The following is a 21,226-nucleotide window of genomic DNA, read 5'->3' as shown; positions in this document are numbered from 1 at the left end:
ACTTCTGGATCCATCTATGCACCACTACTTTTGAATATCCTTTCTATAGAATTTTAGCTACCACTGACACGGTTCACGCTTTTCTTGCCTTTCATTGTCATCAGCTGTAAGAATTAACAGGGGTCTTTTTTCATTTTTCTAAGGAATAAATAAAATCAATGCTGTGTTACTTCAAGACTTCGGAATTAACATAGAAATGACTCCATTCAGAACTCTAAAATCTGGCCTTAAAACCAAACCCAATTGGGGCCAGGTTCTATACTTTTTTTCTTCACTTGAACTATTGCTCATAAAACACAAGTTCTATATTGGAAATTGTGGCTAAGTCATTGAATTTTTTTTTTTTTTTAATGGTACTCATGACACATTTTTATTGTTTTGTTTACTATTTTTTTTTTTGCTTCGTTTGAAAATTATTTACAGATCACAAGCAAGGAAAAGAAAAGAAAAATAATCCAGATTTTAAACCTTTTCGTCCTGTCCTAACGACGAAATAAAAAAACTCAAAAGGACATTCAAAACAAATTTAGAATGCATCATTTAATTCCTTTCGCACGTACAAAAAAACGAAAAAAATGAAATCAATTTCTATCGAACTCAGTAATCTTGAAACGGTGGTTGCACGAACTGACATAATGTGATAACAAGAACGGTATTTTGATGAGCCAATTTTCATTTTATGACTTGGTAAACCTATAAAACAAGGTGAAATAATTATTCAACACGGCACTTTTGGATGGGTGTTTAAAGATCAACGCGAGGGGTTGTCCACTCTCCACCAATCTGGTCTACGTCTTGGAGTGCCGGCTGCTCCACAACATTGGCCACACATCTGCCATGCCCGACCTCTTCACACGTCGCATGGCACACTTACTACCACATGTACCACAAATTTTCCATGCAAGGGATGCGCCAACTTATGTACACAACTATTGAAAGTGGGGAAACCCCTCGGATGAAAGCTAATTTATCTAATGCATCTACACATAACTTTATTCAGAAATTGTTATGATTTTAAACTGAAGTGTTTAAAATTGGACTTTCCACACTCTACCGAGCAGATTATATACCGGCACCATATTGAAGTAATGACTGCACCAAAAAAATATTAATCTGTCACGACCGTACCTTGCCGTATTAGGCAGAAAACTGTTTTTAACATGACGAATTTTTTTTTAATTTAAGGAGCTTACACCTAGTTCTACAGAATAAGTTCAAACTGAGCTTTGATATGTCTGTCAGAGTCTTATTATTGAAGTGTATATGACACAGTTTATTGAGTGCCTTTAACAGGAAATAATTTCCTAAGAACAACAGACGGGTTTCCTTTTTCCATGTCTGATTATTCCAGTTGCCACAAGAGGGGATCAAATCAGCTATCTTTATGTTGGTAACATAAATGTAGTAACTCTTCCGAGGGTTGCGCACTTTTAACCCCCCTGGTGTGTATCTCAGAGTGTCACTTGGGCCGTCCAATTTCATCACGCTTGGCACACTGTTCACCATGCATAGCACGTGCCATCTGGTACAAATGATTTCCGAAAGTGGATGCCCCCTCGAACTCGTGATCTTCTCTTTATAATGGATGTTTTTAAACTCAGTTTTTTTTTTAAGTGGGCCAACGCTTCTAGAACTATGACGATACAGCACCAATAATATGGAATGTTCAGTCCACTAAGTAAGTGCGAATCATTTTTCTAGTACATATTTCGAGCTTTTAGTGATTTACAGCCCCATACTAAATGAAAAGAAATAATAGGCTTAGTTTTCATTGAATTTAGCCTTATCATCAAATTCACGACACAATGCTGGGAGGTTACCGCAAGTAACAACACAAGACGTTTATATTAGGCTTGATTATATACATTTTCTAAAATTTATAAATTATACATATGTTAGCAATAAAAGCCTTAAATCCATGAGGATTAGCTCTATTATAGTCAGTTATATGTTATTACCTTCATCGTAAGATAATTCATAACTACAAATTCATTCACCTGTATGCTCGTAAATAAAACAAAAAAGGGGAACAATCAAGTATCATTTATAATAGAAGCAATGACCTTTGTTTTATTTTCTTGTATCATAGAATGGGAATAATAAATACAAGATTCACTATCGTTAACAATATTCGTCTTCTGAAACGTAAAACTAATAAAATCAGGTTTAACACAGTCATTCATAATGATTGATGGCTAATGCCAATATTTACCTAACACCAACATTTAGTTAGCATCAACAATTTAACTTATAAAAGACCCATTCATAAATAATATATCTGATTGGGCAAGTCTCATTAGTGGAGATTGGAATATGGCTAAATTCCAATATACATTTTCTTTACACAGCTAAGAATTGATAATCTGGTTAGCAAAAAGTATGCTTTTCATGCCATAAAGTTCATTTAGTCACGGAAGTCTGTTTCCAAAGGAATTAAGGAATAGCTTCGAGTTTTTTACTAGCAGGAATAAAGATAACTAAATTACTGAAGTGTCATCTGATATTGACCAGGTCCAAAACTAAACCTTAATTGATTTCAAACGAGCAATATTGAAATTTGGAACTCTTGCGGCAATTCTATTGACTTGAAAAAATTACATCCAATACAATAAAGAAGGGAATAAGATTACCATACGTGCACAGAGATGAGAAAGGGGAGAAGGAGATTCCTTTCGATCAGGAATAGTACAAAATTGAAAAAAAATTACATTTAAAAATGTTCGTTTATCTCAGAATGAAAACAAAAATTATTTTCTTTTTCTCTCTACTGAGAAAAATTGCAACTTAATGAGTAAAACAGAGAGCCTGGAACACTATAGATTTTATAAATATTTTTATTACTTGAAAAAGTAGAGTTGTGACAAAGAGTCAAACTTTAGCATAAGGAACGAGGCGTTGAGGAGGAGACAGCCCCTTTTATACACGGAATAATTCCTTTTTATTTTAAGTTTTAAAGTCACTCTTTACCTTTAGTTAAAAAAAAATACTTTTTTTAATTTTCTGAACATTTTTAAGCTATTGCAGGTCCAAATTTGGCTCACCGTACACAAAAAACTAAAACTGAATTTGTATATTTTGTTTTGGCAAAGTTTAACCCCATGTTAAATTTCCTCTGGAAATTTCCTTCTATTCAAATAAGCGCCCTCTCCTGGTTGTCTAATACCATTGGTTTCGACACGATCACTCGACTATGCTTTAGCTTTTAGCACTCTTAAAAAAACTTCCTGTTCTTTTTAAACGACCTTTGTGTTTTAGAATCCGTTCTTAAGAAATTGGTAGGCCTACAGACAGTAAAGAAAAAAAAAAAAAAAACATATATCTATGATCGTTCTTCTGGCTAGAAATGCAAAAATACAAAATTCCACATGTTTGCAGATCGGAGCTCCAAACCACTACGGTACAATTCTCTGATACGCTGATTCTGATAATACGATTTTTATTAAGATTCTTTGACTTTTAGGGTGACTTTTTGGTGCAGGCGACGTGGTGGTCAATTGCAGAATTGGTGGACAACTGCCAAAAACGACTTCGACCCCATTGGCGGATATCGAAGGTTTGGAAGAAAGTGGGAGAGCTGCTGGCTCCAGTTTGGTAAAGAGCTGGCATAAGATTGCGACAAATGGGAGTCAGCCATGCGTAGTCTTCTAGATGCTGGATGAGGAGTCCTTGTTTGGTCCCGCTACAAGTACAAGTAAGTGCAAGTAAGTAAGATTCTAATAATATGATTTGATGGGTATTAATTTTGGAATAAGTCAATTTTATTTATATTTTTATCCGTTTAAAAATTCAGTTTGTTAGAGTTTCGCTTATTATTGAGCAGCATCGCTCCTTACTTATTGTTTGTTACCGCAAACTCGAAAGTTTATTCTAATTAAAAAGCTTCTGTGTTTCAGTTGTCGTTCTTAAAAATTGGGACAAAAAGTCAAACTTTAGCTTAAAGACAAAGTTATTGAGAAGGGGCAATACCCTTTATGTACGGAATGATTTCTGTTTGTTTTGAATTTTAATTTTGTTCCTTACGTTCATTTAGAAAAGACTGAATTTTTTATTTAATTTCTGATTGTTTTTCAAACTTTCTGGCTCACCCTTTATGAAATATCCCCCTCCCCTCACGAGAAACTGCTCCGTCAAAATTATACCCCACTTAAAGTGCAAATTCCCTCTAGACCGTTCCATCTTGATTGGAAATCCCCCCCTGTAAAATATCTTGGGACGATTCAGCCAGAAAAATTCTCCTTAGCATTCTTACATTTGAAAAAGACTTCGATTTATAATCGTCTTCTGTATCTCCCTGGAAAGGGCCCCTTCCATAGTAATTTTCTGGAAATCAAAACACACGGAAAATGGCCCTCAGATAACTCCATCGGAAAATCTCCATGTGCAAAATTGAGTTGGCAAGGATAATGTAAGACATTTAGCAGGAATTTTGCATAGGGATTCTGTCAAATCACCGTAGTATAAAATTTTCCCTGGAAAATTCGCCTTTCGGAATCCCATCCCATCCAAAAATACCCCGTCCCAAAGATTGTCTGTATACTTCCTAATAACAAGTACAGTTCGTAAGCAATAGGCATATTTCATAACTTACAAGCCTCTCTCAACGGGCTTGATAATGTCATTTTATCTTTAAAGACCCATTTGTTGGATCTTCCAACTATACTGAACAAAATGGCTACTTGAAAATTGGGATCAGACAACTTTGGAGAAAAGGGGGCGTAGCAGGGTGGCCAGCTGCCTTACAATCTTTTTGCTCAATTTAAAACGGTACTAGAGCTTTTAATTTCAGTTTGAATAAACCATCTCCCGACCTTCTAAGACCATTATCTCAATACGATCACTCATGGGGAAAAAACAAAAAATAAACGGGCATCCGTGACCTATCTCTGACCATTAACTAAAAACATTCAATTGCAACTAAGGAACAGCATTACAACTTTTAAAGTTTAAAAAAACTTTTGAAACTTTACAGCATTTAAGCGAATAGAAATTACTAAGTTTATGAGAGGGGCTGTCCCCTCCTCAACACCTCACTTTTTGCGTTAAGGTTTTTTAGTACTTTTAAAAAAGCTTCTTATTGTTCTAATCAAACGTCTCTTGTGTTTAAGGAATCATTCTTAAAGAATAGGGACACAATTCAAACTATAGCGTAGAGAGCGAAATGTTGAGAATGGGACAACTCCCTTATAAACATAATAATTTCAGTCCCAACCTTTTTCAGTATGCGTACCCCTAATCAAGGCCCAAAAGGTTCTGTACCCCTTACTTTAGAATCGTTACTTTACTGTTTTCTCAAGTAAGATCGGATTGTCAAAAACACGATATTTATTGTCATATATAACAATAAATGTTACATATACTTATTAAATGTGTATAAGTACTAACAAAAGTCAAAAGTGTCGATCACTTTTACAATTGTCACGTTGAGGGTCTCGTGCAGATATGCGTTCATCCTTTTCGATGCAAGAGCTTGCCTGTGAATGATACAGTGCAACAACTTCACATTCATATTTTTCTTCCTTATCCAGGCCTCGATCCCTTTATTCTTCCCTGTTAGGGTGGCAGCCCCATCACAGCAAACTGACGGACACCGGTCCCACAAGATGCCCTTTTCTGAGAAGAATTGGTTGATCACCTTGAATAGTTCTTCTCCTGTTTTTCTTGACTCTAGGTTTTGACAAATTAGAATATTTTCCCTTATGTCAGAATGGTCTTGATATCGGACAAAAACAATAATCGGGACTTTACCTGGCACATTCATGCTTTCATCAAGCTGCAACGCAAACACCTTCGCCACCATTTTTTACTCAACAATCTGCATGACAATATCACTTGCAATGTCTTCTATCCTTCTTGAAATTAAATAAAAAAAACAAGTTTTTTTAACTGAAAGTAAGGAGCGACATTAAAACTTAAAACGAACAGAAATTACTTCGTATATGAAAGAGGCTGCTTCCTCATCAACGCCCCGCTCTTTACGCTAAAGTTTGACTCTGTCTATTGATTCTTCTTTTTAAAACAGTAAAAAACTTTAGCGTAAAGAGCGGGGCGTTGATGAGGAAGCAGCCTCTTTCATATATGAAGTAATTTCTGTTCGTTTTAAGTTTTAATGTCGCTCCTTACTTTCAGTTAAAAAAACTTGTTTTTTTTATTTAATTTCTGAACGTTTTTGAATCAATGCATGTTTTGATTTTGGCTCTCCGCAGAGGAATAATTAAAACGAAATTTACATTTTTTTTTTTTTTTTTGGCTAAATGGCTTTCTCATAATTTTGATCGAATGATTTTGAGGAAAAAAGAGCGAGGGAGGAAGCCTAGTTGCCCTCCGATTTTTTGGTTAATTAAAAAGGCAACTAGAACTTTTAATTTTTTACGAATATTTTTATTAGTAAGAGATTTACGTAACTTATAAATTAGCTTACGTAAAGAACTTTTGTATTTTCATATTTTTATTACATATATGAGGGGGTTCACCCCCTTGTCAGATCCTCGCTCTTTACACTAAAGCTTAAATTTTGTCCCAATTCATTAAGAATGACCCTAGAATCACAAAAGCCGTAGAATAAATAGTTGAAATTACTAAAAATATTTTAACGTAAAGAGCGAGGTATTAGGAGGAGGTGAGCCCCTCAAATGGGTAATAATTTCTGTTTGTTTTAAGTTTTAATGCTGTTCTTTACTTCCAGCTGAAAGTACTTTTTCATATTTATTTTTTCATTGTGTTTTTAAATAATGCTAGTAAATCCTGCGCTCCCTTCATGGAGATTTTCATCCCCCATGACAAATTATCGATGGAAAGTTCCCCCAGCATATCCCCCTCTTCTCAACCCCTCCCCCAACCAAACAAATCCTCCTGAAAACGCCTGTACACTTCCCAATAACCATTACTATATTTAAGCATTGGTCAAAGTTTGTAACTTGTTGCCCCTCCCATGGGGACTGTGGGGGAGTAAGTCGTCCCTAAAGACATAGTTATAAGGTTTTTCGACTACGCTGAATAAAATGGCTATCTCAGAATTTTGATCCGTTGACTTTGGTAAAATAATTAGCGTGGGAGGGGGCCTAGGTGCCCTCCAATTTTTTTGGTCACTTAAAAAGGGCACTAGAACTTTTCATTTCCGTTAGAATGAGCCCTCTTGCAACATTCTAGGACAACTGGGTCGATACGATCACCCCTGGGAAAAAGAAAAAAAAACAAAAAAACAAAAAAAACAAATAAACACGCATCCGTGATCTGCCTTCTGGCAAAAAATACAAAATTCCACATTTTTGTAGATAGGAGCTTGAAACTTCTACAGTAGGGTTTTCTGATACCCTGAATCTGATGGTGTGTTCAAAAAGAACACACTGAGCATTCACTTGATCAGACTTTGTCGCACTAAATCCGAGTCCTAAGTATTCTGACAAGTGCCGACACACTTTCACCGAACATGATTCGTCACATTTTTTCTTCTTAGATGCAGGTTCTAGGTCAGGGGTACCATCATTTGGCTGCTTTTTATTCCTAGGAATCTATCCATTCTTGTTTGAAACCACTTTATGTTTCAACAGACGACAAGATACTGGTCCTCGTCAACCCGAAAGGGGCTTAATCGGCCAAGGGTGGAAATACAATGAACAAAGAGCGATTTTAACGAGACCTTGCTACTACTAGCAGGTCAATGAAAACGAACGTTTTGGAAGTTGAGTCTGAAATTGTGCATAGTGGAGAATCTGATTTGTAAGGACAATGTTGGAACCGAGTCAGAAGGGAGTCATAAAGCTGTACACTAAACTGATTTTGGAACCTTCACGTACCCCTTGCGAGGGGTTCGCGTACCCCCTAGGGTATGCGTACACCCGGATGGAAAGAACTACTCTAGACAATTCAACCCCGGCAAAAATTAACCCCGGACAATTACTCATAACAACTCCATGCGTAAAATTGCGACGGAAAAGAGAAAGCAAGATATATAAGTAAGTTTTGCGTAAGTATTCTGTTAAATCCCCCCAGTGCACAATTTCCCCTGAAAAGTTAACCACCTGAAAACTTCCCTCCCTTTGGAATGTTACCCCTTGGAAAACCCCCCAGCAGGAAATCGCCCCTGTCACCCGAAAATACATGCATACTTCTTAATAACAAACACTATGCGTAAACAATGGGCAAATTTTATAATTAGAGACCTTTTCCCTGGGGCTGTGGGGGTCATGTTATACCCAAAGGCATAGTTACTAGGCTTTTCAACCATCATGAACAAAATGACTATCAAAATTTTTTATCGGACGATTTTAAGCAAAGATTTACCCTCCAGTCTTTTTGGTCACTTAAAAAGGGAACTAGTACTTAAATTTCAGTTTGATGAGCCCTCTCACGATATACTAGGATCACTGGATCGGTACAATCACACGTGAAAAAAAACACGGATCCTTGATCTTTCTTCTGGCAAAAAATACAAAATTATACATTTTCCCAGATAGGAGCTTGAAACCTCTACAGCAGGGTTTTCTGATATGCTTAATCTGATGGTGTGATTTTAGTTAAGATTGAAAAAATGTTGGGGGTGTTCTCCCCCTCTTTCCGAAAGTCAAGCAAATTTCCTCAGGCTCGTTACTTTTAACAGGTAAGACTAAGCTTTTTTTTCTTTGTCCTGCATTATTTTCTAATTTATTTTTGCCACCCCCTCAGACAAATTCTTACTTCTCGGAGTGGCTGCTATTACTGTTTTTGTTTTGGATTAACAATAAACTTTTCTCTCTCAAACTTAATGAACTTTATATATTTAACATCATCATAACAAGCCAATTCCTTTTATATATCTATTGGTATCAAAATTCGTTTTTTTACAGTTTCGGCTACTATTGAGCTGGGTCGTTCCTTACTTTCAGTTCGTTACCACAAACTGTTTGAAATACCAGAGTTCTACATTTTTGTATATAGGAGCTTGAAACTTCTACAGTAGGGCTCTCTGGTCCGCTGAATCTGATGATGTGATTTTCATCAAGAATCCTTGATTTTTAGAGGATGTTCCTGCTCTATTTCAGAGTTCAGGCAAATATTCTTAGGCTCGTAATTTAGGATGGGAAAAAGTAAACTACACGAATTTTATACATTTCAAATCAGCATATTAAGCTGATTCCTTGGATATATCTATTAATATTGATATTTATGCATAATTGATTATCATTATATCTAGCATTTATGTACTATCGATATGATCGATATTGATGAATCAATTCCGTTCTTTAGAGTTTTGGTTACTATTGAGCCGAGTTTTTCCTTGCTTACAGTTCGTTACCAAGAACTGTTTGATGACCCCCAGTAATTCCTGAGAAAAGGATTGTAAGATACACACTTTATCCATTGCTCATATGTAATATTGGTTATTCAGAAACTTACGCAAAATTTTTTGAAAGGGGGGATTTTCTGCAGAAGGATTTTCCACGACGAGAACTGTTGTCAGGGAGGAGTATTTCCGGAGGAATTTTCTAGAAGAAATTAAATAAAACAATTTTTTCAGTTAAAAGTAAAGAGCAGCATTAAAACTTAACATGAACGAAAAAAATTTGTTATAATAGGGGGGCTGCCACCTCCTCAATTCCTCACTCTTTATGCTAAAGTTTGACTTTTTGTCACATTACTTATATTTTATATACCTTATATTTATAATACTTTATTTTTTTATACCTTATTTTATACCTTATTTTTAAAATACCTTATATTTTAACAATGGGCAACTTGCATAGCTTATATTTCTTGCCTTGGGGTTTGAAAGGGAAGTTGCCAAACCCATGGGCATGATTACTTGACCTCTGGATTATTTTAAACAATAAGACTATCACGAAATTTTGATCGGATACGTTTGAAGAAAATGGGAAGGGGAAAATAATCCGGGGGTAGGATTTTCCACCGAGGAAGAGAATCTTCCGAGGAGAATTTCCATAGGGGGGAATTTCCCACCAAGGAGAATTTTCTGAGAGGGAAATTTCCTCAGGGAGACTTTTCTGGAGGGGATTGTCTCCGGAAAAACGCCTAGACCACCTTTTCAGGGTCTGTGGGTAGGCATGTTACCCACAGAGGCATATTTATCAAACCTTCCAACAATGCTGAACCAAATAACTATCTCAAAATTTTGATTGGATGCCCTTGGGAAGAAAAGGAGAATGAGAAGGGTGGGGGGGGCTATATACCCTTCAATCTTTTACGGTCACTTATAAAGGGCAATAGAACTTTTACCTTCCGTTCGAAGAAGCCTTCTCCTGGTCTTCGAAGACCATTGGTTCAATGCGGTAACCCCTGGGAAAAAAAGACAAACAAATAAATATATATCTGTGATCATTCTTCTGGTAAAAAAAAAATACAAAAAAAAAATTCCACATTAAATGTGGACACAATTACACAAATTTTGTGTAGATAGAAGCTTGCAACCTCTACAGTAGGGTTCTCTGATATGTTGAATCTGTTTGTGTAATTTTCATTAAAATCACTTAAGATCCTTGGGGATGTTTCTCCCCTTTTTATAATCAGGCATATTTTCTCAGGCTGACAGCTTTTTTATTGAACAATAAACTAAATGGATTTTCAAAATGTTCGTGGTACCGAACTGTAGTATGTGACCTTGCTAAATAAAAAAACAAAACTCTAAAAATCGGAATTTTGATACCAATAGTTACATCAAAAGAATTGTATTTTAATGCTGATTTTAAATATATAAGTTTCATCAAGTTTAGTGTTACCCATCAAAAGTCAGGAGCCTGAGAAAACTTGACTTATTTTAAAAAATAAGGGTAAATACCTTTTAAAAATCATATAATCTTGACGAAAATTGCACCATCAGATTCTGCGTATCAAAGACCCCAGTAGAAGTTTCTAGCTCCTATCTACAAAAATGTGGAATTTTGTATTTTTTGTTAGAAGGCAGATCAAGGATGTGTGTTTATTAGTTTTTTTCACAGGGTTGATCGTGATGACCCAGTGATCCTAGAATGTCACGAGAGGGCTCATTCTAACGGAAATTAAAAGTTCTAGTGGCCTTTTTAAGCGACCAAAACAAATTGAAGGGCACTCCTACGCTCATTTTTTCCCAAAGTCACCGGGTAAAAATTTTAAGATAGCCAATTTGTTCGGCATAGTAGAAAACCTGATAACTATATCTTTGGGGATGATTTAATCCCCCACAGTCCCCGGGGAAGGGGCTGCAAGTTAGAAACTTTGACCATTGTTTACATATTGTAATGGTTATTGGGAAGTGTACAAGCGTTTTCAGGGGCTTTTTTTCAGAGCGTATATGAGGGTGAACCCCCTCATATACATAATAAAAATATACAAATATAGAAGCTCGGTACGTAAGTTACTTCGTAAGTTACGTTTATTTATTTCTAATAAAAACGTTTGTAAAAAATAAAAAGTTCTAGTTGCCTTTTTAAGTAACAAGAAATTGAAGGGCAACTAGGCCTCCTCTTCCACCCCTTTTTCATCAAAATTATGAGAAAGCCCTTTAGCCAAAATACTTAATATACAAATTTCGTTTTAATTATTCATATGCGTTTAGCATAAAACAAAACAAAAACAAGTTTTTTCAACTGCAAGTACGGAGCGACATTACAACTTAAAACGAACAGAAATAATTCCGTATATGAAAGGGGTTGTCCCCCCTCAACGCTTCGCACTTTACGCTAAAGATTTTTATTGTTTTAAAAAGTAGAGTTGTGAGAAAGAGTCAAACTTTAGCACGAAGAAATTTTGTGCTAATTTTCTTTATTTAATATATACTTGGAACCACCATAAAAAGCCAATTCTTTTTATACATACATTGTTACCATTTTCTTTTTTTTTTGGGGGGGGGGTCGTTCACTATGAGCCTACTTATAGTCCGTTACCACAAACTGTTTGATAAGTTTCTGTAGTAATATTTTTCAGTCCTAAGAAAGAAATTCCAGGGAAATAGCCTAATTAACTTAAATTAGCGCTAGCTACATTTCAAATTTAGTAAAAATCTTATTGTAAAATATTTGGATATTTAGCCATCTTTTGTTGCCTCTCCATCCTGTTGACTCTTTGGCTGTATTTGGACCAAAAATTTGGTTTCTATTGCCAAATATTCAGAAACGACATTATGATGCGGACTGCCGGCAATGAAATTAAAACACAAAGTCTGTATTTGAATCAACCCTTTCCCAATCTGCTAAGGTCATTGGCTGAGTGAAACTGGGCACCACCCTTTAAACTAGAAGTATATTTGGTCATCATTAAAGTTGGTTCTCTTGAGGTGCGTTTTGTTTTGAACGTGTTTTGTTTTAAGCCCACGCCTACGACGAAAGAGTGTTTATGTCACTTGGTATTAACCAAGTGCCATATAGCCATCGCAAATTCTGTCGGTCGGTCGGTCTGTCGGTCCCGGTTTTGCTACTTTAGGAACTTCCAGTTAAGCTAGGACGATGAAATTTGGCAGGCGTATCAGAGACCCGGACCAGATTAAATTAGAAATAGTCACTTTCCCGATTTTACCATCTGAGGGGGAGTGGTGGCTCGTTAATTCAGAAAAAATGGAAAAACTGAAGTATTTTTAACTTACGAAGGGTTGATCAGATATTAATGAAATTTGATGTTTGGAAGGATATCGTGTCTCAGAGATGTTATTTCAAATCCCGACCGGATCTGGTGGCGTTGGGGGGGGGAGTTGGTAGGGGGAAACCTAAAATCTTGGACAACACTTCGTGTGGAGGGATCGGGATGAAACTTGGTGGGGAAAATAAGCACAAGTCCTAGATACATGATTGACATAACAGGAACGGATCCGCTCTCTTTGGGGTAGTTGAGGGGGGGGGGTAATTCTGAAAAATTAGAAGAATGAGGTATTTTTAACTTACGAAAGGGTGATCAGATCTCAATGAAATTTGATATTTAGAAGGATATCGTGTCTCAGAGCTCTTATTTTAAATCCCGACTGGATCTCGTGACATTGGGGGGGGGGGGAGTTGGAAGGGGGAACCTAAAATCTTGGAAAACACTTAGAGTGGAGGGATAGGGATGAAACTTGGTGAGAAAATAAGCAGAAGTCATAGAAACGTGATTTACATAATTGGAGCGGATCCGCTCTATTGGGGGGGGGGGGCTAATTCTGAAAAATTAGAAAAAATGACGCATTTTTAACTTACGAAGGAGTGATCGGATCTTCATAAAACTTCATATTTAGAAGGATCTCGTAACTCAGATCTCTTATTTTAAATCTCAACCAGATCCAGCGTCATTAGGGGGGGGGCAGTTTTGGGGGACCGGAAAGCTTAGAAAATACTTAAAGCGGAGAGATCAGGATGAAACTGGATGGGAAGAATAAAAACCTGTCTAAGATACGTGACTGGCATAACCGGACCAGATCTGCTCTCTTTGGTGGAGTAGGGGGGGGCGTAATTTTGACAATTGAGGTATTTGTAACTTACGAAAGGGTGACCAGATCTTAATGAAATTTGATATTTAGAAGGATCTTGTGCTTTAAAGCTCTAATTTTAAATTCCGACCAGATCTTGTGACATTGGGGGGAGTTGGAGGGGGTAACTGAAATTCTTGGAAAACGTGAAAATTTGGGGTATTTTTATCTTACGAATAGGTGATCGGATCTTAATGAAATTTGATATTTAGAAGGAATTCATGTCTCAGGGTTCTTATTTCAAATCTGGCCGGATCTTTTGACATTGGGGGAGTTTGAGGGGAAATCTTGGAAAACACTTGGAGTGGAGGAATCAGGATGAAGCCTGGTGGATAGAATAAGCAAATGTGCTTGATACGTGATTGACTTAACCATACTGGATTCGCTCTCTTTGGGGGAGTTGGGGGGAGGGACTCAATGATTTGGCGAGTTTGGTGCTTCTGGACGTGCTAGGACGATGAAAATTTGTAGGCGTATCAGGGAGCTGCACAAATTAACTTGATGAAGTCGTTTTCCCAGGTTCTACCATCTGGGGGGGGGTTAAAGGGAGAGGAAAAATCAGAAAAAATTAGGTATTTATGACTTACGAGTGGGTGATCGAATCTTAATGGATTTTGATATTTAGAAGGATATCGTGACTCAGAGCAATTATTTTAAATCCTGACCGGCATTAAGCCTCTGATTTTCCTTTTAAATCAGTCTATTGATTCTTAGAATTTTGTTAAAGCTCATACCATATGAGCTCTTGGCTCTTAGCTCTTCTTGCCTCGTCACAAGTGCCATATGAGTTCTTAGCTCTTGTTTTCTCTACTTGCCGTCCATTGTCGTGAATGGATAAGACATTTACCGTAATGGTTCCATGAAGGGTTTGGTTAATCAGAAGGATAGGCCTTACATAGGCCTACTCGACTTAAGTCTAAATATAACCACAAATCACCTCAGTTTGTACTTAAAACAGTTCGTGAATAAAGTATACTAAACACTAATAGCACATAAATTGGACAACTGAGTACAGAGAAGTGATAATCCAAACGGAATTCTTTCCATACAACTGTTAAATTAGTGGTTTAAATTGTTAGTAGTATTTTATTTACAAAATATTACCCGTTTCCCATTATAGGCTTCGAAGCCAATCAAAATTTTCACTTGCTGCCCAATTTCAATATCCAAAGCATCTACACCTTTACACTTGCGCCAAGCCTCTTGTAAATATTATCGATTATTAGATCAAAGGGTTGGAAAATTTAGAAACAGATTAATAAAATATAAAAAAAAAATATAAGTTTGGTTTAATAATGAAAAACCTAGTAATGAGTAGAAAATATTTATTATTTCTAGAAAATCTAGCTTCTTTTTCACTCTTAAACAAGAAAGTATAGAATGATGAATAATGATTCTTTTTTTTTACTACATTTTTAGTATACTGAGTTTCTTCAGTATAAACATCTCATTTTATTTTACAAGTATTACTAAACATTCCCATTTTCAACTCGGTCAATTAAAATAATTTTCTCACGATTCTATCTAACGTTTACCCAATTTTGGATAATAAGACATGAAAATGGAAGAATATTCAAGCGACAATTTTGTGCTCGCAATTTGTTTTAAATACATGAGCCCTTGAGAGAAAATTGTGTAGCACAGCATCTCAGAAGAAGACGAAAGTCCAATTTTGGCGTAGGGGCAAGACATTATTCACTAAAAGGCTGAAACACGAGTCGAACAAGGTCGATGACATATCAGACATAGAGTCATGATTACTTGTGGCATAGGGTATTATCCCGTAAAAGGTAATTTGTTAAACAGTATTGAAGGATGTGTTTTCCTCTGCTCTGTTTAAGATAAAGTAAAATTCTAACATTGTTTGCACAGCAATGCCATCTGACTGGCTTGAAATCAACAAGTTCGGTCTTCCCTTAAAATTATAACCATTATCGAATAGGAATTAGAAGCCCTTAAAAATTACTTGGGATTAATCCTTGTGCTTATTGTTTTTTTTTATAATTCTCTATTTATTAATGTTTGCAATTTTCATTGGTAAGGCTTAAAACTGGGTGAGGAGTGATTGATTTCATTTGGAAAGGAGAGTAGGAGGGATAAAATCATATGGTAGTATTCCAAATGAATCTCTTGAATTTGGTATGAAAATGGGTAATAAATTATTTCCTTCGCACCTATTCAAATATTGCACCAAAATACATTTTCTTTATATTTTCCGATTGCACGAATTTCTTACAATTTGATTTTTCTTTTTTTTCAAATTTTCACAAAGAAGTAGGAACCTAAGTTGTAAATCGAAAACGCCTCTATCATGTTGAAGTTTATGTTGAGTTAACCAAGGAGCGAACTTACATCTCCACGGATTCCGAAGCACAATATCAGAAATAATAAAAAGTCAAAACTACGACCGGGAGAAGAAGGTGAGGTTGTTCATAGCCTTGTACAGCCCATCGTACCAAATGCTTGAATGTTTAGTAGCACTAATAGACCTTCTAACACAGGCACAAATTGTGTGGGGTATGGTCTTTGTGCTCACCCCGACTTTTCCGCTTTCGAAAAAGAAGTTAATTTTTTGTTTCATAAGAAAATGTTTATTTTGTAAGAACCTCAAACGAAAAAGTTCTAAAACAAAATACTTCAGTAGGCTATTCACATAATATTCTAGGGGTGCTCACCTTCAAAAATCATTTGCAGGCTTTTTGAATCATATATTGCAGAAATTTACCACGTGTGCCACGTAAGTTCCCTATGCTTGGCGTGAATTGGTGTGTAGTAATGGAGCCACTGGCACTCCGAAATGTACGCCAGATGATGAAGAGTGAGAAGCCCCACGAATATGTTTAAACATATTTTCAAAAGAAATAACTGACATCACAAAAATTAGAAATTAATATAACATTGAAACGAACCCTATCTCCTATTCCCACATCGTCAGAATAACAATCTGGCTAAGTTTCAAATTTGACGTATCAAATGAGCAGCGATTCGAGTCAAAACTTGGATCCAATTTCACTGAGGAACTAGGGCTTAACTTATAAATATACTTTACTGTTTGATTCCTGAACCGTGTAGATATTGCTCCCATATGAATTTCTAACACATAAGGATGCGACAAGAAAACCTAATTTATAGAACACTTTAGATTTCAACTCACTGATTTATGTGACATCAATAAAAGTAGGTATTGAATGAAGCACTAGCAAAATACAAAAAGAAAGGGGTGGCATTGAATTTAAAGTTATAGACGGCGACCTACAGGTCAAGTAAAAAAAAAAATTCATTCGATTGGGATCCATTTCCCACTGAATCAACATTAATACCACTGTTATGATAGAAGATCTCTCAAGTAATTAAATAAAGGTTTAAATATGGTTTTGACAGCTTCAGAGTAAGTTTTATTTAATTAAAGTTTGGAACTTTAGAATCAAGCTTCTGAGGAATTCTAAGTTTTTTACTGACGGCTTTTGTGTAACTGGCAGGCTGTAGATAAGAATTTAGGTTTCAAAACAAGGTTTGATTAAAAAACAGTGAAATGTAGGGCATCTCAGAAGCAACTGTTATCATAGACCAGAGAATTATTTGCTCCAATTGTTTTTCGTTTGTTCCTTCCAGCCATAAATCCATTGTTTCCATAATTTTCTTCTTTGGTTTTGGTAAAAAGGTCGAAATGTCAAAACTACTCGATTGGTTCTTCTGTTCGAACCTTTACGTCAGAAAATAGAACAATAAGTTATGAGCCACAAGTTTTGTTTTACTTATGGGTTTCTTTATGGCTAACCTAAGATTAATCACCTTATACAGCCATATGGTATATAATACTTTAAATAACTATTATCTGAAAATTTCAACTTTTTTTTAAGCACACAAGTAACTAGAGAAGAATGACTCGCGTATGAGTTAAGAGACATGTTATAAGTCACGAATGTCGTTCGTCATTAAGGTTCAAAGCTGATAAACGTTTTTCAATTATACAATAAACAACAGTCTGTGATTAGAATTTTGAATGTCATTTAATACACAATAGATAAATTTTAGTCACGTATCAAGTTAAACCGACAGGATGCAATTAAAAGCGTTGGTACGCAAATTCTGAGCATAGGTCTACATGATGAAACTTACCGAGGAAGCTTAAGTTTATTAGAGATGAGAAGGGGTAAGTAATTGAGTCGATTTATTTTTGGCCAGAATACCCAAATAACTTGTACAAGAATTTTTAGCAACAGCAATAACAATGGCTTGTTATTAGTATATGAAATATACCAATAGATTTTAGCATTTTCAATGATTTAAATTTTCAGGGTCGATTATTTTTGAAAAGGTAATTTTTTGACGGCTAGATTGTCAAGGTTCAAAAATATTTATTGTAAGAATATGATAAACGGTAAAGCTTTGTAAACAGTGAGAAGCAAGCCGCCTGTAAACGACAGATTAGCTGCACTGTAAGGCATTTTGAAATACAAAAAAAAGCAGCTGAGAGGACTAAAACCCATGCCGAATGATATTATTTCTATTTTTTCAGTGGCATGTTCTTTTGTATTTTTTTTGTGTATAGGTACTATGCATTGCTTTAGTGCACTACATATTTCGTCGAACATACGCACAATTTGATTTTTTTTTTTCAAATCGTGCTTCTATATCCCGACTTCGTCTGTCTTCCACTATTTCTTGGATGTTATACAGATTTTCGGATGTTTTATTTCGATGTTGAACAATCAACCAAGCAGGAGCGAATCCGGGAATTTCTTTATGAGGGCGCATAATAGGTTGCATCGATAAGCTTGCGAACAAAGAAATACCCGCAATTTCAGGGGAACCTCGAAAATTTTTTTAATGTTTTAAAAAGAAGAGTTGAGAGAAAGAGTCAAACTTTAGCGTAAAGAGCGGGGCGTTGGTGAGGAAGTGTGTTTTGAAAAGTAAATACACTAGACAGTTGTTTTTCTTGAAGTATTTTTCTACAAAAACTACACTTTAATGCAAAAAGATGGTATTTGAGGGAGTGGCAGCCCTTGCCATATTGAGGATACCCTGAGACGACATTGAAACATATAGAATTTAAATAAGAAATAGCTTGGTTTTAAATGAAAATAAAATTTAACATAGAAGCTTAGAACAATCATGTATATTCTGTATATGAGGGGGATTTCCCTCTCCTCAAAACCTGCTCTTCGGGGTGAATTTTGATTTTTTGCACTCAATTTTTTGAAAGCGAATTCTCAAACACAAGGCCAGTCGGAATTGAATATATATATATATATATATATATATATATATATATATATATATATATATATATATATATATATATATATATATATATATATATATATATATATATATATATATGTATATATATTATTGCCTCTGTAGAATCATTAATTCTACATTACCTCTGTGGTAACAATAGTTTATCTTTTAATAAGACAAAAAAAAAGTTCGACTATCAACACTAATACTTTCAATCCTTAGCTAGTCACTAATCTTGACCAGTGAAAACAATCGTGTGACTTAATAAAATTTATATCTAAAGCCAAGCAAGTGTTTTCTACATTATAAAGTAAATAGGTTTCATTGAAATGGTGATAATTTTTTTTGCACAACTCTAATAAGTGTACCCAAATTAACCCTATCATCAAATAAAAAACGCGATAGCATATGACAACATATCGACACAATACCTATCAACGATAATTCACTCAGGTCATTCACTCAGACGACCTTAGAACTCGCAAGCTTTAGACGGTTTACGGAAGACCACACACAAAACTTGTCAGATGAGCGTCTTTAAGTTATTAAATAAAAAAAACAAGTTTTTTCAACTGAAAGTAAGGAGTGACATCAAAACTTAAAACGCACGGAAATTACTTCGTATATGAAAGAGGCTGCTTCCTCATCAACGCCCCGCTCTTTACGCTAAAGTTTGACTCTTTCTCTCAATTCTTCTTTCTAAAACAGTAAAAAACTTTAGCGTAAAGAGCGGGGCGTTGATGAGGAAGCAGCCTCTTTCATATACGAAGTAATTTCTGTGCGTTTTAAGTTTTGATGTCACTCCTTACTTTCAGTTGAAAAAACTTGTTTTTTTTATTTAATTTCTGAACGTTTTTGAATCAATGCATGTTTTGATTTTGGCTCTCCGCAGAGGAATGATCAAAACGAAATTTGCATATTTTTTTTTTGGCTCAATGTTTTTCTCATAATTTTGATCGAATGATTTTGAGAAAAAAAGAGCGGGGGACGAAGCCTAGTTGCCCCCCGATTTTTTGGTTAATTAAAAAGGCAACTAGAACTTTTAATTTTTTACGAATCTTTTTATTGGTAAAAGATTTACGTAACTTATAAATTAGCTTACGTAAAGAACTTTTGTATTCTCATGTTTTTATTACATATATGAGGGGATTCGCCCCATCGTCAGTACCTCGCTCTTTACACTAAAGCTTAAATTTTATCCCAATTCATTAAGAATGACCCCCTGAATCACAAAAGCCGTAGAATAAGTAGTTGAAATTACCGAAAATACTTTAGCGTAAAGAGCGAGGTATTAGAAGGAGGTGAGCCCCTCATATGGGTAATAATTTCTGTTTGTTTTAAGTTTTATTGCTGTTCCTTACTTCCAGCTGAAAAAGCTTTTTCACTTTTATTTTTTAATTGTTTTTTTTTTTAATAATGCTAGTAAATCCTGCTCTCCCTTCATGGAAATTTTCTTCTCCCATTACAAATTCTCGACGGAAAGTTCCCCCAGCATATCCCCCTCTTCTCAACCCCTCCCCAAAACCAAAAAAATCCTCCTGAAAACGCCTGTATACTTCCCAATAACCATTACTATATGTAAGCACAGGTCAAAGTTTGTAACTTGTTGCCCCTCCCACGGGGACTGTGGGGGAGTAAGTCGTCCCCAAAGACATAGTTATAAGGTTTTTCGACTACGCTGAATAAAATGGCTATCTCAGAATTTTGATCCGTAGACTTTGGGAAAATAATTAGCGTGGGAGGGGGCCTAGGTGCCCTCCAATTTTTTTGGTCACTTAAAAAGGGCACTAGAACTTTTCATTTCCGTTAGAATGAGCCCTCTTGCAACATTCTAGGACAACTGGGTCGATACGATCACCCCTGGGGAAAAAAAAAAACAAAAAAACAAAAAAACAAAAAAACAAATAAACACGCATCCGTGATCTGCCTTCTGGCAAAAAATGCAAAATTCCACATTTTTGTAGATAGGAGCTCGAAACTTCTACAGTAGGGTTCTCTGATACGCTGAATCTGATGGTGTGATTTTCGTTAAGATTCTATGACTTTTAGGGGGCGTTTCCCCCTATTTTCTAAAATAACGCAAATTTTCTCAGGCTCGTAACTTTTGATGGGTAAGACTAAACTTGATGAAACTTATATATTTAAAACCAGCATTAAAATGCGATTCTTTTGATGTAGCTATTGGTATCAAAATTCCATTTTTTAGAGTTTTGGTTACTATTGAGCCGGGTCGCTCCTTACTACAGTTCGTTACCACGAACTGTTTGATTGATTTCTTATTAAAAACTTAGGTATTTGAAAAAGTAAAGATGTTTTTGTGAGATTGAAGGATGCTATTTTTCAGGCAAAATTCGTATTCAATTGTAAGTTAAATGTGCGAAGTTATTTGCCGCTTTGCAATAATGTTTTGCTAATCAATGATAATCCCTGCTGACTTACTTCATACAGAATTCCTTTAAAATACAATCGAAAATTGTTGCGTACCGAAAATTCTTATAACTGTAGCTGAGATCAAAAGACTATGTGCATTCTCCCATAAACTGAAAAATAAACTTGAAAAACAACCACTTATACATGAGGAAT

At 35.6% G+C, this 21,226-nt stretch overlaps 2 long non-coding RNA genes across 2 annotated transcripts in view; one reads left to right on the top strand and one right to left on the bottom strand.

Annotated features, from left to right (window-relative positions):
* Nucleotides 1–539: 539 nt before the first annotated feature.
* On the bottom strand, nucleotides 540–21,166 carry LOC136026675 (uncharacterized). The gene is made up of 3 exons (XR_010617390.1): nucleotides 21,083–21,166; nucleotides 10,210–10,269; nucleotides 540–693 (listed from the first exon to the last, which is right to left on the bottom strand). It is a non-coding gene; the product is annotated as an uncharacterized LOC136026675 (long non-coding RNA).
* LOC136026674 (uncharacterized) overlaps nucleotides 17,399–21,226 on the top strand; it is a 78,200-nt gene continuing 74,372 nt past the window's right edge. The window contains exon 1 of the long non-coding RNA XR_010617389.1: nucleotides 17,399–17,552. This is a non-coding gene — a long non-coding RNA (uncharacterized LOC136026674). The remainder of the gene's footprint in view (nucleotides 17,553–21,226) is intronic.

This window comes from Artemia franciscana, chromosome 4 (genome assembly GCF_032884065.1).
Source record: "Artemia franciscana chromosome 4, ASM3288406v1, whole genome shotgun sequence".
NCBI classification, from domain to species: Eukaryota; Metazoa; Arthropoda; class Branchiopoda; order Anostraca; family Artemiidae; genus Artemia; species Artemia franciscana.
This window is presented reverse-complemented; position numbering and strand designations above follow the sequence as displayed.